Source organism: Phalangium opilio, unplaced genomic scaffold (genome assembly GCF_054372755.1).
Source record: "Phalangium opilio isolate 3A_F unplaced genomic scaffold, DU_Popi_V2 ptg000070l_1, whole genome shotgun sequence".
NCBI classification, from domain to species: Eukaryota; Metazoa; Arthropoda; class Arachnida; order Opiliones; family Phalangiidae; genus Phalangium; species Phalangium opilio.
The window spans coordinates 15,355,344-15,372,714 of NW_028324182.1; the positions used below are offsets into that span (position 1 = coordinate 15,355,344).

General features: G+C 35.5%; 1 protein-coding gene across 2 annotated transcripts in view; it reads right to left on the reverse strand.

The window, feature by feature from the left end:
• The window catches only part of LOC149661967 (putative polypeptide N-acetylgalactosaminyltransferase 9), a 107,897-nt gene that overhangs the window by 85,125 nt on the left and 5,401 nt on the right, over nucleotides 1-17,371 (reverse strand). For both annotated transcript variants that reach the window (XM_089843537.1, XM_089843538.1), the window contains exons 2-3: nucleotides 11,197-11,335; nucleotides 5,202-5,525 (exon numbers count right to left, since the gene is read on the reverse strand). The gene's annotated coding sequence lies outside the window, so the exon portion shown is untranslated. The remainder of the gene's footprint in view (nucleotides 1-5,201; nucleotides 5,526-11,196; nucleotides 11,336-17,371) is intronic.

The window sequence follows — 17,371 nt, forward strand, 5'->3', positions numbered from 1 at the left end:
AGAAAGAGACAGTCGTCCTACGTTATTAATTCTGACCAATCAAAATCAACCTGATATTCTCTCTCTCCATCCAAAACTTCACCGCCATCCATGGGAAGAAGGAAAATAGCGTAGGGGAAATAGGATTCCTAACGAGCTGTCTTATTAACAGAATAGATTGCGGAAACTGAATGCAGTTAGAGGAGGGTCCGGTCAACATTGGGCGAGCGAGCGCGTCATAGTGTGTATTGTTTGCACGAGGCCATTAACACCACCCATGCATCGGAGCCGCTCAATAAATGCGGTGACCACCTAAATATATCGATAGAAATGTCCCTAAAACCCCCAGTCCCTTTTCATAGTATGGTCCCAAGCGTCTGTCCTATTACAAACTCAATATACCGAGAATGTCCCTATAAAGGATCGAGGTCCCCCATCGATTATTTGCTAAATACCTCATTTGAATTTAAAGGATTCTAAAATTGTAATATTTCAAAGAACAGAGGTTAAATTCTCCAATGTCTTTTAAGCCCAGCTTATTAACAGAAAGCTATAACTAGAAGTAAATCATTAAAGTCTCCATATAATTTTCCAGGATTGGGAGAAAATTCTTAGCCAATCACAATTTAGGATTGCCTCACAAACAAGGGGAAAATTTATTAAGTGTCAATTAGGCATTTAAGATATATATCTTTGAAGTTTAGTAATTAATATCTCAAAGGAAATCATCCGTATTGACCCGTGCTCTTTCATGCTGCTGGATAATTTAAGAGAAACAGCATCTGCATCTAGAGAGCGGCATTAACTTTTGTAGCGAGTAAATTATTCAGTGGAAGATTTAAGAATATATCAGCAGGGTCTTAGAGTACGACCTCTATGATCCCCGTTAATTATAAGCTCACCAGGAATGCGTCGTTAATAAGTTAATAATTAAAGGACAGTTTCTAACGTATCCCATCGTTCCCTTTACCCCTAGCTGGACCAGGAGCGCGTCTTAAAGAGCTTCCAAGGGTTCTTAGAAAATTTTAAAACTAAAATAGCCGCGTACAATAAATATAATTGGTTAATTTACCTTATCAAGTATTTTTGTACAAAGGGTTATATCTTACCCCTAATTAATTATGTACTAATTTTCCAGATCTATGGGAACCCTGCTTTCACGGTACGTCAACAAAATCTCAAAGTATACCGTACAATTAATTGTAAAAGGGACGTCCTATGAAATTATCGTTTCATTTTAATACAAGTTTAATTATTATATTATTATAAAGACGTTTGCATTGCATCCGTAAGTAAACTTGTACAGACGTCTGAGGTCTATCTAGGTAGACGCTTGTGAAATTTGATTGCGAAGTATACCTAATTTTCAGGCTAGGATTATAAATACCATTTACACCAGGAGATCGGTCAAAATAATCTGCACTTTCGTTTTAAAAGTAGCCTGGTCTCCTTGTGCAAATGAAATGAATCCTCCTAGCCCTAAAACTATGTATATAGAAAAAAAAATGCTCTAGATTAATTCTCTCTATTATTCAAAAACGCCCTTTAAATTATCACGACCTCATTAAGAATAATTGCACTAAAGAAACCTAGAAATTACGATAGATTTTCACCTTGAGTTTTAATTAACATCAAACTTTTATTAAGTAACAATTAAGTTCTACGTTTCACTATCCCTTTCGCTAGTAATGGCCAGCCATATTATAGTCTCTTAGCGCCTTAACAAACGCGAATAAAAACTCGATAACACGAACTTTTGGGTGCTTAACTTTAATTTTCTAAAGTATATTTATAATAAAAGAAATATCAGCAAAATTCCACGATGCTAAAGAACTATGGTATATCCATTACCCAGTAAATTTGGTATGCAAAGAAAAAAGGAGGGCCTAGTGCCAGATTTAAATATATATCTTGGCTTTAGTTTAGGCTCCAGTTATTTTTGTAGAAGTTCAAACTTCTGTCTTTAAAAACGCAAATGTATGTTGTATACATACCAAATATTTTGGCGTTCACGTTTTAAGGTAACCCAAGTCTACCGGTTTTAAGTCTAGCTAGCGTTATAATCGTTCATTTTGAACACACATATACGGGAGGAGAGAAGCCAGTTTTTTTACTGTTATTTAAAAAAAAATCCTCCCAATATTAAGAAAGATTAAAATTCGTGAGTTTTGAGCACGGAGTTCTTTTTTATGTATATTTTTTAGCCTCACCGCAGTATGATAAATATCTACGATAAGGCTATTACTTTGAGACCGGAGTGGAATTTTAATCATTAGATTACGTAAGCGGCCATGATTTTTTAGTATAGGTATTCAAGGTATGGAACTAGATATTCGAAACCCTACTAAATTGTAATTTTTCCTCATTGAATATGTTATAATTAACGGTTATTAACCGTACAACGATGTGGATACTATTATGGTACAGTCCTTGGGTCATCTTGTTTCTATCAAAAAACATTTTCAGTTTTTTTCCATCGTCTAGACTGGTGAATTTTTAAAATCGAAATTATATCTAATTTTTCAACTATAAATTTAAATTACATAATTTTTCCAAAACTTGTTAAAAACAATAAACTATGGCTTCTTTGTCTAGGATTAAATATTCATTCCGATGAATAATTACAGGTTTAATTAGATAATTTAATTATTATAATTAGTTTAATTCAAATCTCACCGGCGAAAAAAAAGAAGAAAAAAGAAAAACCCGTAATTTTTTGATGGAAAATTTCAAATTTGACTATTTGGTGTCAGTAGGTCAAACTAAAGGTTAAATGACACTATGTTGACAACCCGCTCATCTCACGCTACCAGCAGCATCCGCATAAAACTGAATCAACGTGTTTTCTCTATCTCTCTCTCTCCGTTCCTTCGCATTTGGGTTACCGGTTAACACTTTTTTTTTCATTTATTCAAAAAGGAAGATTCAGTGAAGAGTCCTCAATTTTTAGACAAGTTTTCAACAACGTTTTTGTTAAAAAAAGAGAGAAAGCTGGAAGTATAAAAATACAACCAGGCATAGAAAAAAGGAGGGATTTAGGTCGACCAGAGAAAGTTCCGAGGGGTAAAACACTAAAGATAAATTAGGGGAAACGTGCAGTTAACAAAATTAAAAGGAATTTTCAATATTAGGGAAATAAATCAATAATTTCAAGGCATTTCCATGAATATATATGAAATCTCACGAAATTCCTCTACTAGATCTCGTGAAATTGGGGGGGGGGGGGGGAACAGAGGTATATAAATCATAAGGGAATCATTCAAAATTCGCACAGAAAAATGGTACGAGTGCAGAATATCGAAGTGCCTCCCCCCTCGGTAAGTATTAACGCATCAACCTAAGAATTTTGCTTCCTGGATAAAATCTCGGTCCTCCGATAAACCAAAAAAAAAAAAACCGAAAAGAGTAACAAGAAAATTTCATCAAAGCCCTCCCTCATTGCCCCGTCCGTTTCTTAACTTTAAAAACGCTTCAGTGTTGCCAATAATTTGTTATTATAGCATCTCAGATTTGGAACTAAATGAGCTTTTCAATCTCTTATAGATAGCGGTTTAAATTAACTAACAAATGCCTGGCAACACTTACACTTGTCCCCACACTATCCTAAAGTGATTTCACAGATTCATAATAATCGTACAGTGCTTAGAACTTTACGATATAACGGGGTTAAAATTATTGAAAAATGGGAAAGATATGGGGATGGTGGCAGGTCACGTGAAGCCAATTGTTTCGCGGACGCGTTGGAAGAGGTCAAGCGAATGGAAAATGGTTAAACGCCTCCTAAATGTCCACTTTACAAAGACGTTAGCCGAATACTTATTCTCTCGACCGGCCAATCGATTCTACTACAGCACGCAATCTCTAATTTAAACGGAGCCGGTGAAATCGATACTCTATTTACATTTGATCTAAGAGAGAGACGCTACGCTATATGAATAGGGAGGGGACCTTCCTTCCTTCGCACGGGACCATGCATGGGACCACGAGGAATTCTTGATTTATAAATTTAATATATTTTACACGAATCGAGGTCAAAAAAGAACGAAGACAAAAAAAGAAGGTTTTGAATATTTGAAAGGGAAATCATTGTTTGGAATTTACGACCAAATTTTTATTTTATTTTTAACATTACGATGCGCCAGAGAGTCCTTGTGATTTTAAATTTACGATTTCATATAAAATTCAATTCTCCCATGAATGTTAACCCTATTTTAAAATAGGAGGTACACGATTGTTACATAAGCTCTGTATTCTAGCAACAACTTTAAACAACAGCTAGTTAGTTATGATGTTGAAGTACAAAGGTGTACAAATACCCCATTACAGTTTTATTGTACACGTAGACGTATTGTATACGGATCTCTATGTAGAACAGGATTGTTTGGGATTAACATGTTTTAACAAATGTCAAATTCTCATAAAAACGTACGGTAATGATAAGTTTAGTGTGTTTTAAAATCGTACAGATCAATTTGACTTAACTGCGCTGATAAAGAAACTAAGATTGTAAAAGAGCTATTGACACCACGAAAATTTGTGTAGAACTAAGGGGTTATTCAAAAAATACTGTCAAATCTTTTCTTTGAAATGCCAAGCATGTTGACAAAATTTAACTAAACTCATTTTGAGTGTCAGGTAATTTATACGTGTCCCCTCAATACTCTACGACCTCCATCCCTAATGCAAACCTTATCTAATCTCGAACATTATAACGTTTAAGACAATTCCTCAATTTATACGTCAGAACACCCCCCAATAATCCAAGAACTTTCCAAGAATCCCAAGAACTGATAACAAACAACATTACGGAAATGCACTTCCCTTTTCCGTCATTCTAAACATCCACAATTGAGGCCCATCTAAACTTCTACTCAATGATAATATAACGAATTTGTATTTGTGGGTAAAACCTGTCGTTTCACATTGACCTTTAAGGTCAGACAGGGGGGCAGGGGCCTTCCTACGATTTTATTAGCCAAGGCTTAACGGTGAAACTAGTTACGGACTGTCCAAATACTAAAAATAGGCTTAATAAATCTAATTAAAACGGGCGTAAACCTTTTAAGACCTTAAAGAGTATGTAAAAACTAGGACCGCCGGCAGCATAGCGAGCCGGGAAAAGAAGGAATCATTGCCTTGCCACCCCACTTTTGTTTACTGGCGTCTAGAATCGTGGACTTCAAAAGAAACGCGAAAAATATTTGGCAGAAAAATGAACTTACTCGAATATCTCTTTGGATGGCTGGAGTTCTCGGGTTAAGGTTCACGGTGTTAAGACCTTGATCTTGCGGATTGTGAACTGTTGATTTTAATATTTGACTGATCATAATCGCGTTTCCGCACGTGTAATATACCGCCCCTTTACAGAGCGTAAACGAGTCATTCCTACTCGACCGAAACACTGGTTGAGAATTCGAACGGGAAAGACACAGCCTCCTCAGGCTCGTCTCGAGACGCGCGGCCGACTGGCGCGCCAAAAATACACCCACGACGGAGAAAATGGCGGGAAACTAGCGCCATCTGTGAAGAGACACGGCAAATTTCATCTGGAAATCAGAAGAAAAAAAATATGGAAAAATCTAAATTACGATTATGTTCAAACTTCAAACATGGAAGCTTATTAGAATGATTAGGCCTACATGAGATTTAAGTTTGGGATTTTATTTAACCCTACAATACGCTAATTTATTAACAAACAGAATTAAGTAGTGACATACGATATTATCTCGGCGTAACGACTAATATAGTCAAAGAAAGAAGCTGCCATCCCTCGATAAATTCCCCGTTTATCTTATGGGGGACTTTAGGTCAACTGAAAATAGGTCTTTCTTTTGGCCAAAATCTCTAAAGACTTACAAAAATCTTCCCAATTGTTTTCCCAAAAATACCAAATCCGCATATTTTTGGAAATGGGGGTCCGAGAGTATAATAAAAAAAATGGGCTTCCACAAAAAAAAGAAGAAATAAAGCCGGAATTTCATTTCCTATACCTAAATAGGCTTAGAATTTTCAAGGAGAAAAAAAAGTTAAAAAAATTCAAAACATAGGAAGAAAATGGAAGCCCGGATAAAAAGGTACGGGCGAGCAGGAAACCTAACGCCGAATTGACCCGAGAGATTTCCAATTTTATTCAATAAATTTATTTCGGGGGTCCAAAAGAAGAGGAAGGGCTTTAGCGCCCACGTTTTCTGGCATTAAAATCTCTTGAAAGAAAAATTGGAAAAGATTTTTACTATCGTATAAAACATTTTTAGCCTCCGAAGCTAGAAGAGCGAGCAACTTTGGATTTACAAAAATTTGTACCACCAAAAGATTTCCAAATTGAATAAAAGGGCAGCTAGAGAACTCTTTTTTAAAAAAAAAAATAATTTAAATTTAAATTTATAAATGTAAATCCTTTTTAAAACCTTTGGAGGAAAATATAATAAAATAAAAAATTCCAAATTGAATCGAATTGAACCAGTGCGGTCCTTTTTTGGAAAATATTCGGGTATTATATTCCAATCAAAATGATTACGAAATTCATTTTAAAAAGATTCAGGGCTACTAATTAAATGAACTGAGATATTTCCATATAAATTATACGACATAATTCTATTATTACTACATAATCTTTCCAAAAACCCTTTTATAAACAGAGCAAGTATACTTTGAGGTATATTTGTCTTTCATTCTTTTTCCCTTCCATTTCATCCTTTTGTTTTTTTTTAGGAAGAGTCGTGTCCTTGCTAACAACCAAGGGAGAAGTTTTTGAGAGCAAGGAATCCTCATGCCGTTGCTAGGAAACCAAATCATCCAGTGTGTGTAAAGACTTGGAAACATTTTTGAAAGAATCCTCAAGTATATAGCCCCAGAGCGAGCTCTATAACTCTCTAATTGTGCCAAATACTTTTGTCTTTCGACCAGAGCGCCAAAGACTCTCGAGAGCAATTTTATTTACTGGATTCTCAAAAAATATTGTACAAGATCGGTCCGTCTGTTCGATCAAATGTCTCGAACATGACTTAAGTGCTTTAGGGATGACCCCTTAATTAATTAAATTAGAAATTATTTATCTAAATCAGTTCCTTAATTAAAATTAAAGGGGCCATCCGTAAAATACCCTGGATGCAATCTTAACTTGAAAACAGTGTCCCTGACAGTTTCAAAATGGCGATAGAAATTATACACTGATTTCCCCTTAATTTAAGGCAGGCTTATGAGAAACACCCAGTATATGTATTTATACAAGACAGTCTAAAAGTAAGTTGGGTTTCTCCGCTTTAAAATTCTAGCCTTAATCGAGCGGAAAAATTCTTGCGATGGATTACTGTTAGTTTCCACTAGATTTTTTTAAGAGGACCTATGGGTTTTGCTTCAACTTCCAACCAAGGGGTAGGTCTAAGGCTATATTGAGCCCTTCGTAACATCATATTCCGTAAGCAGACAAAAAAAAAAACAATTTGATAACTAAAGCCCCCGGGCTGATGTCCGACGGAACGGATATTCGTGGCTGGCAATATATCCATTTTATTTTGAACGTGCATGGAGGTTTAAGATTTATAGAAGCTGGAGGGGCAACATTAATTTTAAATACGGGACATTCAAGGCTCCCCAGACTAAAGAGGCATTTTCACCCAACTACAAAACAGTACAGTGAAAACACCACTTAAACAAAAACGTACTTTTCATAGAAAAAAATACCCTCAAAATGGCTGAAACAGTATATAGTCTACACGACTGTCCCATTTCGAAAATAACCGATCAGATATCTATATAAAATTCTCTAAGAAGTCCGGGAGGGTGTAAAGAAGTCAAGAATGTTAAAAGATAAGAAAGAGTAGTAGCTACGAATCCGTTATTGTCGCGATGAGAAGCCGCTAGAGGGGGTTTAAAAAGATAAGTATTGGCTTTGGGATTCATCCATTTACTAAAAAAAAAGCTACCGTAAAACCGGCGACGCTTCGCTATCGGGGATGAAAAAATATCCCATAAGAATGACGAAACGAAAGTAAGGGGGTTTAAAAAGCCAAAGATGCGAGGGGGCTTAGACCCCCGGTTTCTTTTTTCCCGCCAAACGGCTAACGATAAGGAAAGAAAATACAGTAGAATAGCTACGTAACAAAAAGAAAACGTTTATCATCTTCTCTATAGTCTAGTAACGACCTAAAACTTTTATAAGAATTTTATAAATCCGACTTAATATTACAAATGTGAAAGTTTGTTATAAGTTTGAATGTTTGTTACTCAATTCCTCTTTATCGGCTGAACGGATTCGGATGAATTTTGACATAGACGTAGACTAAAAACTGGACTAACATATAGTGTACTTTTTATCCTTGTAGCATATGTTTCTGTCGGTAAATTTATCTGATGTTTGTTTTTTAATATTTTCACTTTAACCCTGCAGGTTTGTATGAACCTTGGTACTATTTATAATACGCGATCTCAAAAAATAACTTAGCCCTTAATTTTAGTAAATCTAATTAACGTTTGAATCTAATCGAGACGGTACAGTGTCTGAACTCTGAATTAAGCCAATGGGAGAACTGGAAGTATTTAGACTGGTCTAAGCTGAAAAGGTCACTGGTCTAATCCCTTTACAGGGGGATTTGCAATCCAACTAACTTAAGACGGACGCCATTTCGCTAAGTTTAGTAGCGACCGGGAACAAATCGGATCACGTAGGAAGGAGCGAGCATTAAGCGGAATCTAGAATCTAAGATTACCGGTAAGATGTTTACCGTAAACATTTCAAGATGTCCAATGCACGCCTATACAAATGTAGATAGATCTACTCAATTAGTTGGAAAGGCTATAAATGGCGTACGCGATCTATATATATGGCCTCTCGCACTTAACACGATAAGCACTTTCATTTAATCTTTATAAAAAAATATCTTTTCAAAGGCTCCTTACACAAACAAATGTATATCGTAAAGTTATTTTTTTCTTTTCAATTAAAAGTCTCTTAAATTAAGGCAAAATACCTCAGAGTGCAACGTATAATCAACAAAACTTTGTGTTTTTAATTGTTAAGCAATTTTTAACATCGTAGGCTGCGAAATTCCGAGATATCCTAAAGCAATTAAAACAAAGAAACAATTTCCAAATGTAAATTTCTAAAAATACCTTATCCATCTTTACAATGAAAACAAAAATGTTTTACATCATCAAAACACGTGTCAGGAAAAGGTGTTTGCCCTATGTTATGTATATACATACAATCACGGTAACGAGCGAGGTATTCACTTTTCCAATTTTGAAAAAAAAAGAACAGAAATTTGGAATCTTTTCCCGCGATAAAGAAATTTAGAACAATGATTTTTCTTCTCCTTATTCCTTTGTTAGGAAATTTTCTTTTGAAACATTTTTGGCGCGAGATTTTTCCCTCGTGTTTTTTTTCTCTCCCGCCTTTTTTTTAACTTATTCTTCTTTCGTTACTTTATTAGTCTCGAATCCCAGATTGTCTCAAAGAGAAACAAAAGAATATTTTTTTTAATTCCAACTAGAATTAAGCCGGGGCCCCGGGGGAACGCAGAAGCTAAACTTCCAAATTGAATATTTCAAGATATTTTAAGGGGGCAAATGATGTCTTTCGAGCTAAGGACTTTAATCGATAATAAAACGAACGTCAAGGATATGTTTTTTTAATTAAACAAATAGTTGATGAGGAAATAAGGATTCATTAAATTTTCACGGTCGTGTATTTATAACGAACAAGTAAAGGAGAATGTAACTTTCAAACAAATTCCAAACCTTGATTGTTTGGTAGCATTTTTATTAGCTAATTAAAATAATATAGCCAACAAGGACCATTTACCATTTTGGGGGAATTGTTAATTACGAAAATAATTAAAAAGATTGAGGGTAATACTAGAGGTTTCGCGCTTGTGTTATTTTTTTTTATCAAAAAGAGCGGATTTTATTGCAAATAAGGGTCGACTTTGTCTAGGGGTTTAGAAGTAATTAAAAGGAAATGCGGATAGAAATATAATTGAATAACTATTCCAGCCTTAATCTATATTAGTTGTAAGTCAATAGACATTCCGGTATTGAAGACGACGCCCTTGTGGTTTGATTAACAAGACAGGGAATATTTTTACGAGGTTGTTAAAACCCAGGTTGCGCAAAAAAAATAAATCGGATAACATGCACCATCCGCAACTAAAGGAATACCCTCATTACTTTCTACTCTAATAAAGATTACTACCTAGATTAGAAGTTAATTAGGATAATGTTTCGACCGCATTATATGGCCATACAGAGGCAAAATGCGCGCCCAGGTGTTTGCTTTTCTTCTGGAATTAATGTAATAGTCTATTCCACTCATATGCCAAAAAATATAGTCGGGTTAAGTTTAGAATGGGAAAAAAATGTGTGTGATACCTGGAGTGCAAGTTTGGCGTTCTCCACATTTTTCCCATTTTCTAAAAATCCCGTATAAATCCCGTTCTCTAGCTCTTACGGACAAAAGAAGGATTGTCTTTAATGTTTCTTTGGGGGTTGTCGTAAAACCCAGAGTTATAAATCATACAACAAAAAAACTTCACTTCATCCCAAGTTAAAAATGCAATATTGTGGAAAATTAAACCCAACTTGAGAAGGAATAGAAAATACGTGTCTTTGTACGTAAATTGAACGGATGTTAGGCCTTTTATATTATTTTATTTGGTTTTTCTTTCGTTAATTTTAATTGGTCTCTGATTGGTCTGCTCTATTTCGACGTCATAACCAGAAATAAATGAAAATTCGCGCGTTTAGACCTTAGCTTCTATTGCCGTATTATTTTCTATGGAGGTAAAAATCCGATGTTTGTACTATAGAAGAACGCGTCGCGTTTGAGGAAAACTCCTGGAAAAAGGTTTCCATGAGAAACCTTAAGTTACCTTTCCTTGAATTTAGAAAAAAAGCATCTTTTGTTCAAACTCGTACGCGACAGAGAGAGAGAGAGAAAGAAAATGGTTGTAGAAATATTCCAGAAAATAAAAAAAAATATTTCATTTTTAAAACAGTATTCGTTTAACTAGATTTTTGGGGCTTGTTGAAATGGTACATGGACTCGAATATGGGTTTTAAAAATATAACGAGGGTATAAGTTGACGCGTGGATCTTGTTTCATCGTTTGAAATATGCTTTTTACGCAAAAATCCGAAACGGGGCGTTTTTTCTTTCCTCTCAATTTTTTTAAGGAAAGAAAAACTAGCATAGGAAGAAAGAAAGAAAATTCTATTTTACCTGTTATCCCCTCATGGAGGGGCAATGCGAGCTTTGATTAAAAACCATCCATTTTCGAATATATAACGAGATATATGTATGTTCTTTCCAATTCCATTTCCAAATATACGCGCGCGTAAAATCGATTCCAACGCTTCAACTATATTAAAATGACAAAAAGATAAATAATTCAAATCAGAATTTTTTTTAATAAACATAACAATTATTAAAAACGAAATTAAATCTAAACGAAACATTTGACGATGCATATTTAATATTTTTAAGAATATTATTTGCAATAAAACAAGTCAACTAAAATCAAATCCCCTAACTTTGTTGAAAATCCTCTGACCTCTACTCTACGGTCCATTTTCAAAATATCCTGGCCCATGGCAATGTCGACCGTGTTCAATTTACGAAAATGAGAGAGTTGGAAAGTGATTCATAAATGTTAGTGGAGTTTGACCCAAAAGAAAGAATGAAGGAGAGGAAGAAAGAATAGTTTGTCGGGTAAAAGCAATAAATAAGAAAACAAATGACTTATCGTCTAATAAGCAACGAGGGTTTTATTCGCCCCTGTGTAGGAAGTAGCTGCCCTGTAGCCGCTGTTGCGAGCAGCGAGAAAAGATAAAAGGATCTAAGATTGGTTCCATATCCATATAGGAGGCGCTACCCATAACCCTAATAGCGGATATACGCTTAAGATGAAATCCCCATAAATCAATGCTGCAAGCCCGAAGCTAAGAAGAATCAGTCCGATATCCTCGCCAAATATATATTATTATTTCTAAACGGAAAAACAAAACTTTTGTTTCTCGGAGAAGAAAAGAAAATTATAGAGTAAAAGTTACTTTACTTTTGGGAAGCTGCATTTTACTATACATTTTAACTAAAGATTAGATTACCTAGTGTTCGGTAAGCAACTGAATAAATGTTTAAGAAACGTCTCGAGAGTTAAGACTATTTGAAATCAAAATTCGAATTAAGCACGTGGCTTTTCGCGCCAAATTTGTAGTTTAGAGCGCGAGACGTCAAAAGGTGCGTGGCTTTTCGCGCCAAATTTGTAGTCTGGAGCGCGAGACGTCAAAAAGCACGTGGCTGATTTTTCTCGCGCCAAATTTGTAGTCTGGAGCACGAGACGTCAAAAAGCACGTGGCTGATTTTTCTCGCGCCAAATTTGAAGTCTATAGAGCGCGAGACGTCCTTGCACGCGCGTTTCAAGGTCAAAAATATTGATTGAAAAATTTGACCTACTATCTCTAAACTTTAACTTAATAAGCATAAAATAAATTACAATATTTACGCTTAAATAGGCTTAGCTAGTATAGAGAGAGACTCGCAATATCTATAAAAAGAATAGGTCTATATGGCATTAGATAATTTGTCCTCGGGAATCGTACATCAATCGATTGAAAGAAGAATGCCGTGGAGGGCCCCGGGAAAACCGAACCCAGCAAAAGGAAAAGAAAGCATCGGTAAATTAGGAATTCAAAAAGTTAGAAGCCTTCTTGATTTCCTCCTTCCTCATTTGTCCGTCGATACTCGCTAGAAATTAAGTTATAGAAACCCCCCCATCACTACCTCTTTCCCGCCAAAGCCTCATTCTTTCTCCAAAAGCGGGAACGGGAACGGGGGCAAAGAAAAATAAAAGAGAAATGCAAATTCGTGTCTATCCTTCCAAATTAGAAGCCAAATTGACGAAAATCCCTAACTCCGCGCGCCAAGAAAAAAAAATAAAAAAAGCTGGGAAAAGGGATTTGAATCTTTTTTTCTTTTATTCCCCTTTTCGACTAAAAAGAGAGAGGTTCGAAACACGGACATTATATCATAATAGGGACTAGAATAGGTCGTGCCATACGATAAGTATGCGTAGTGTGGTTTAAACTGACTGCACTTTTCAATCCTGGTTTGAAGTATAAGGTTCATGTTCTGTTAGTCTTTAAATATATGGGAGGAAATACTTTAAGAAAAAGGAAAAGCGGATTTTAAAGTTAAACGTCTTTCTATATACAATTGAGGTTTTTTTTAACTTAGTGTTATTTTGTATTTATAGGCGCGGGCCAATCAAATATTATAATATGACAAATCCAAAACGAGAATTCGGGACAAAAACATACCAGCATCTGCATGGCAAATATTTTATATCTGATTTAAACCAGATTGTAAATAAATATGAACTTCATGCATGTTCATTTATTTTCCTTTTTAGCCATATCGTAGTATACGATAGGCTCTTAGTTTGACCCGAGCCGTAGTAGTAGTAGTAGTAACAGTAGTGGCCGGAGTTTTCGCTATCGTTATCGTCAGATTTTAGCTTAAAAGGAACTTTATATTACCACAACCCACCCATAGGGGTTACTGGGCTCGGTTAGAGATTTAATTTTAATTAAAATTTTTTCAGGTCAGACCCGGGAATCGAACCCGGGTCGCTAGCGTAGTTGACAAACACTCTAACCACTGAACCATAGAGACTCGATAGAAACTCCGAGTTTTTTATTATTTATTCTTATCTCTAAAATGTCGGGGTGATGTGGGGTGGGGTACATCTTAATCTGTGGGGTCGGAAACTTTTGAATTTTTATCTGTGGAGTCGGATACTTATGAATTTGTATGTTTGGGGTTTTTATATTTATTTTCTTTCTATGTATGTGCTAATTAAATAGATAACGATTTTCCCCGTTTTTCGTTCTCGTTCGGTAGCTATCGTCATCTATGTTATGTTTGACTGGAACGTTTTTGGCGGTTAATTCAAATGTGGGTTTAGATAGAGCTAACATAGCGTTAAATGAGCGTTATGCGTTTGATCATTTTAGCATTGCTAAAGGTAATTCGAGGGGATAATCACTAAAATGCGTAATCACTATAACTAAACTTTCTCTTTCAAAAGTTTCTGGGCATAAGTCCTTGTTAGAAATTTATAAGATGCGATAAGTGTGCATCGGCATAAGTCTATGTTGTAAACTCATCGAGGGGATTATCACTAAAAACTATCTGTTCTTCGATTCGCCGGAATATTAGAATTACAGCATAAGTAAATTTATACGGTTATAATTTAATCACTGTTTAGAGTAGGGAATCGAGGGGCTATTCACTCTGATTTTATGCACGGTAAATCATTTAAGCATTGAAAAAGATAGCGCTATTCACTCATTAGGGTAACGTATAGAGGGGTTATCCACTCATTAGGGTAGGGTATAGAGGGGCTATTCACTCGTACGATATGGCTACTATTACGAGCCCTTGGGCCGTCTTGTTTAAATCGTATAAACACCACAAAATCAACTATACCATCTACATAAACATTAATAAGACCAAACGCTCTAACTGACTAACGAGTATCCGAATAGCCGAAACCGTAAAATTTCACAGGGAAGTTACCAAATATGGAGTGAAGTATTTTCACAAACCAAATTGCGTAACTAATTATGAAGCTCAAAGGAAATTAACGAATGTTAAATATTATACCGTCTGATATAATCCGTTTTATCTCTAAAATCTACATCGTTAGGCTTTGCTCACGTGGTCTTCTTGCTCGGGCCGTGGTCAGGCGAGCGGTGTATGATTACTTAAGTACCGAAACTCGGATAATTACGATCAAACAGCGCTGCGAGAATCGGTAACGAGCTACGTATATACTCAAAGACGAATGTATGAGAAGGGGGGAGGAATACAGTTCTGAAACTTCTCCAGCATCCATACATCCATCCATCCACCTCGAGGGTATACCTGTACTTTCAATACCAACAAGATCTTCACCGTCCAATTAGTAACGCCAGAGGGGCTTGGTTACCATTACCAAAAACCCTATTCCAACCCCTTTAGCTTAGCCAACAACTAATTTTCAAACTAGTCCTAATCAAGTGATAATTTCCATATTCCTTAGAAGTTCATATATCTCCAAGTACTTGAAATTAATTTATAATTATCTTGATGTACCATGAAGAAAAATACAGATACGTAACCCCCCCCCCTCTGAATTCCGAGCTTTAACAAGTGAATTTTGTCTGGAGTTGTCTCATGACGCCTGTGTAACCCTTTCTTTGCAAGTACTTAATGGAATGATCTATTTTTGTCTCAAAAAAATAGGCCAATAGAACAGTGGCGTGCACCACCCTTTTCTGAAACACCCTGAATACTTCATTTAATTAGTAACATCATCTCTGATTTGATTAAGGGTTTATCTAAGATATCGGTGGTTCTCGTAGGCGTTAGATTGGCTTAACTTTTGGAAAATTCGAAATTAGGCTAATCAAGAGTGAAGCTTTCCATTTGCACGCAACGTTCGATAATCCCAAATTTTAAGCCTTTCTTCGCTTGTACTAGCGTTTCGCGTTAGCCCCCCCCCCCAATATCCAAACTTCCAGAGATTCAATTCTCCCCATGGCATCAGAATTGAAGATGAGTTTGGCAAACACGGAATTGGGATAAGCGGACAAAACTCTTTGGTTCCAATCGATGAAAGATCAATATTTTAATAAAAAAGAGGTCACACGATCCTGGACTTTCATCATTCTAATTAGGATTAACTAATTAAGTCCACCACCTTAAATTATTCTTAACTTAAAGGTGCACGGATTAAATAGGGCAAAGACTAAGGTAAACCAACCTAATTAAAAGTTTCTCTTCGGTTAATTAATTTCATTAGACTAATATACAATTTCTTAATACCAAAACAAAGGTTTGTACAGTTAGAAGATTTTTGGTGGTCATTTTCGGACTCCTAAACCGTAATTTCCTTTAACAAAAATAATAAAACTCATCTAGAAGCATAGAGAGAGAGAGAAAGAGAGAGAGAAAGAGAAAGAGAGAGAGAGAGAGAAAGAGAGAGAGAGAAAGAGAGAGAGAGAATTCATTTGTCTACGCGACGTGGTATTTACAATTGAATCTCAAAACTATAACTTTCTCATATGTAAAATTAAGAAACAGCTTATACTAGAGTTTGGAGTTTCGTTGTAAATTAAAACTTTGCAATTAAGAGATTAAGGAATTCATTTTATACAACCGTCCAAGAATTTAGTATATTTGCCAGAATATATTTATAGTTTCTCTGGCCGTTATGTTACTCTGCTCTTAAAGGAGAAGCTGCTATAATATCCCTTTGTCGTTACCCCAAAACAAAGCATCCCTTCTACAGTAATAGAAACTAAAGAGAAAGAAGGATTCCTCGTGTAACCTCTAAAGCATAATTTTAATTTAATTCAATTTACAATCAGCGAACATCTCGAGTCAATACCATTACTTCTAAGAAAGTTTACTTTTGAAAATAAAGTGGTTTGAATATTTTAAGATTAATGTTTGAAATTTGAGGGAATTCTCAAAATATGGTAAGAAATACTTGAAATGTTCTTAAAGAAACTTCGACAGACGGTAAGGCAAATTGCACGCTGCTTTACTTTTACCACAAAAAAAGAAACGTTCTTTTCTTTTAAAATAAAAAACTTTAGTATTCCTTCAACCCCATACTCAAAACTATAGGGATACTTAAGAGAAAGAAAAATGACCTACAGAAATCCCGGACCGAGTTTTCTTCCTGCTCTCTTCTCGTCAAAAAAAGCTTTCTTAGAAGAAAAAGTTCACTTATTTTTTTTCTCTAACTTTGTATGGGGTTTGAATTTCGGAAATGGTTTTTCTACGAGAGAGAGAGAGAGAGAGAGAGAGAGAGGAGAGGAAGAGGGAGAGAGATGTCCTTCCTAGAAACGCGTATTCTGGTAATTTAGAAATACAACGCAAACTTATAAACCTCGTACGCCAAAAAATGAAATGGCAATTTCTTTTTTTTTCTCCTTTCTTCAAAATGATTACCATAAGGAGTAAAAAAATAAAAAATAGTAACAGAAGTATATTACTTCTACTATCTAAGGGGAAGTGTCCCACTACAATTGCAAGCCAATATCGCCCATGAATTGCTGGCTCTAAGTATTTCACCGACTCTAATTTCCCTCTTAAGGTGACACGCTTCCTCTATAACACCCTCTTCGAACCCCATTCTCGAAAACGACCATATTTGAGGTCATATAGCAAGATGATAGCTCGCCGGACGATTACGTTCAAAAATGGCTATTTTAAAACGCGAAACGGCGAAAATGTGCCGACAAAAAAAAATTGGTAGAAAATCACGTTGAAATATTTAAAGAATGGAGCGCGTACCAAAAAATAGGCTTAACTCCCTTTTAAAAAAAAAATGCCATTATAATTT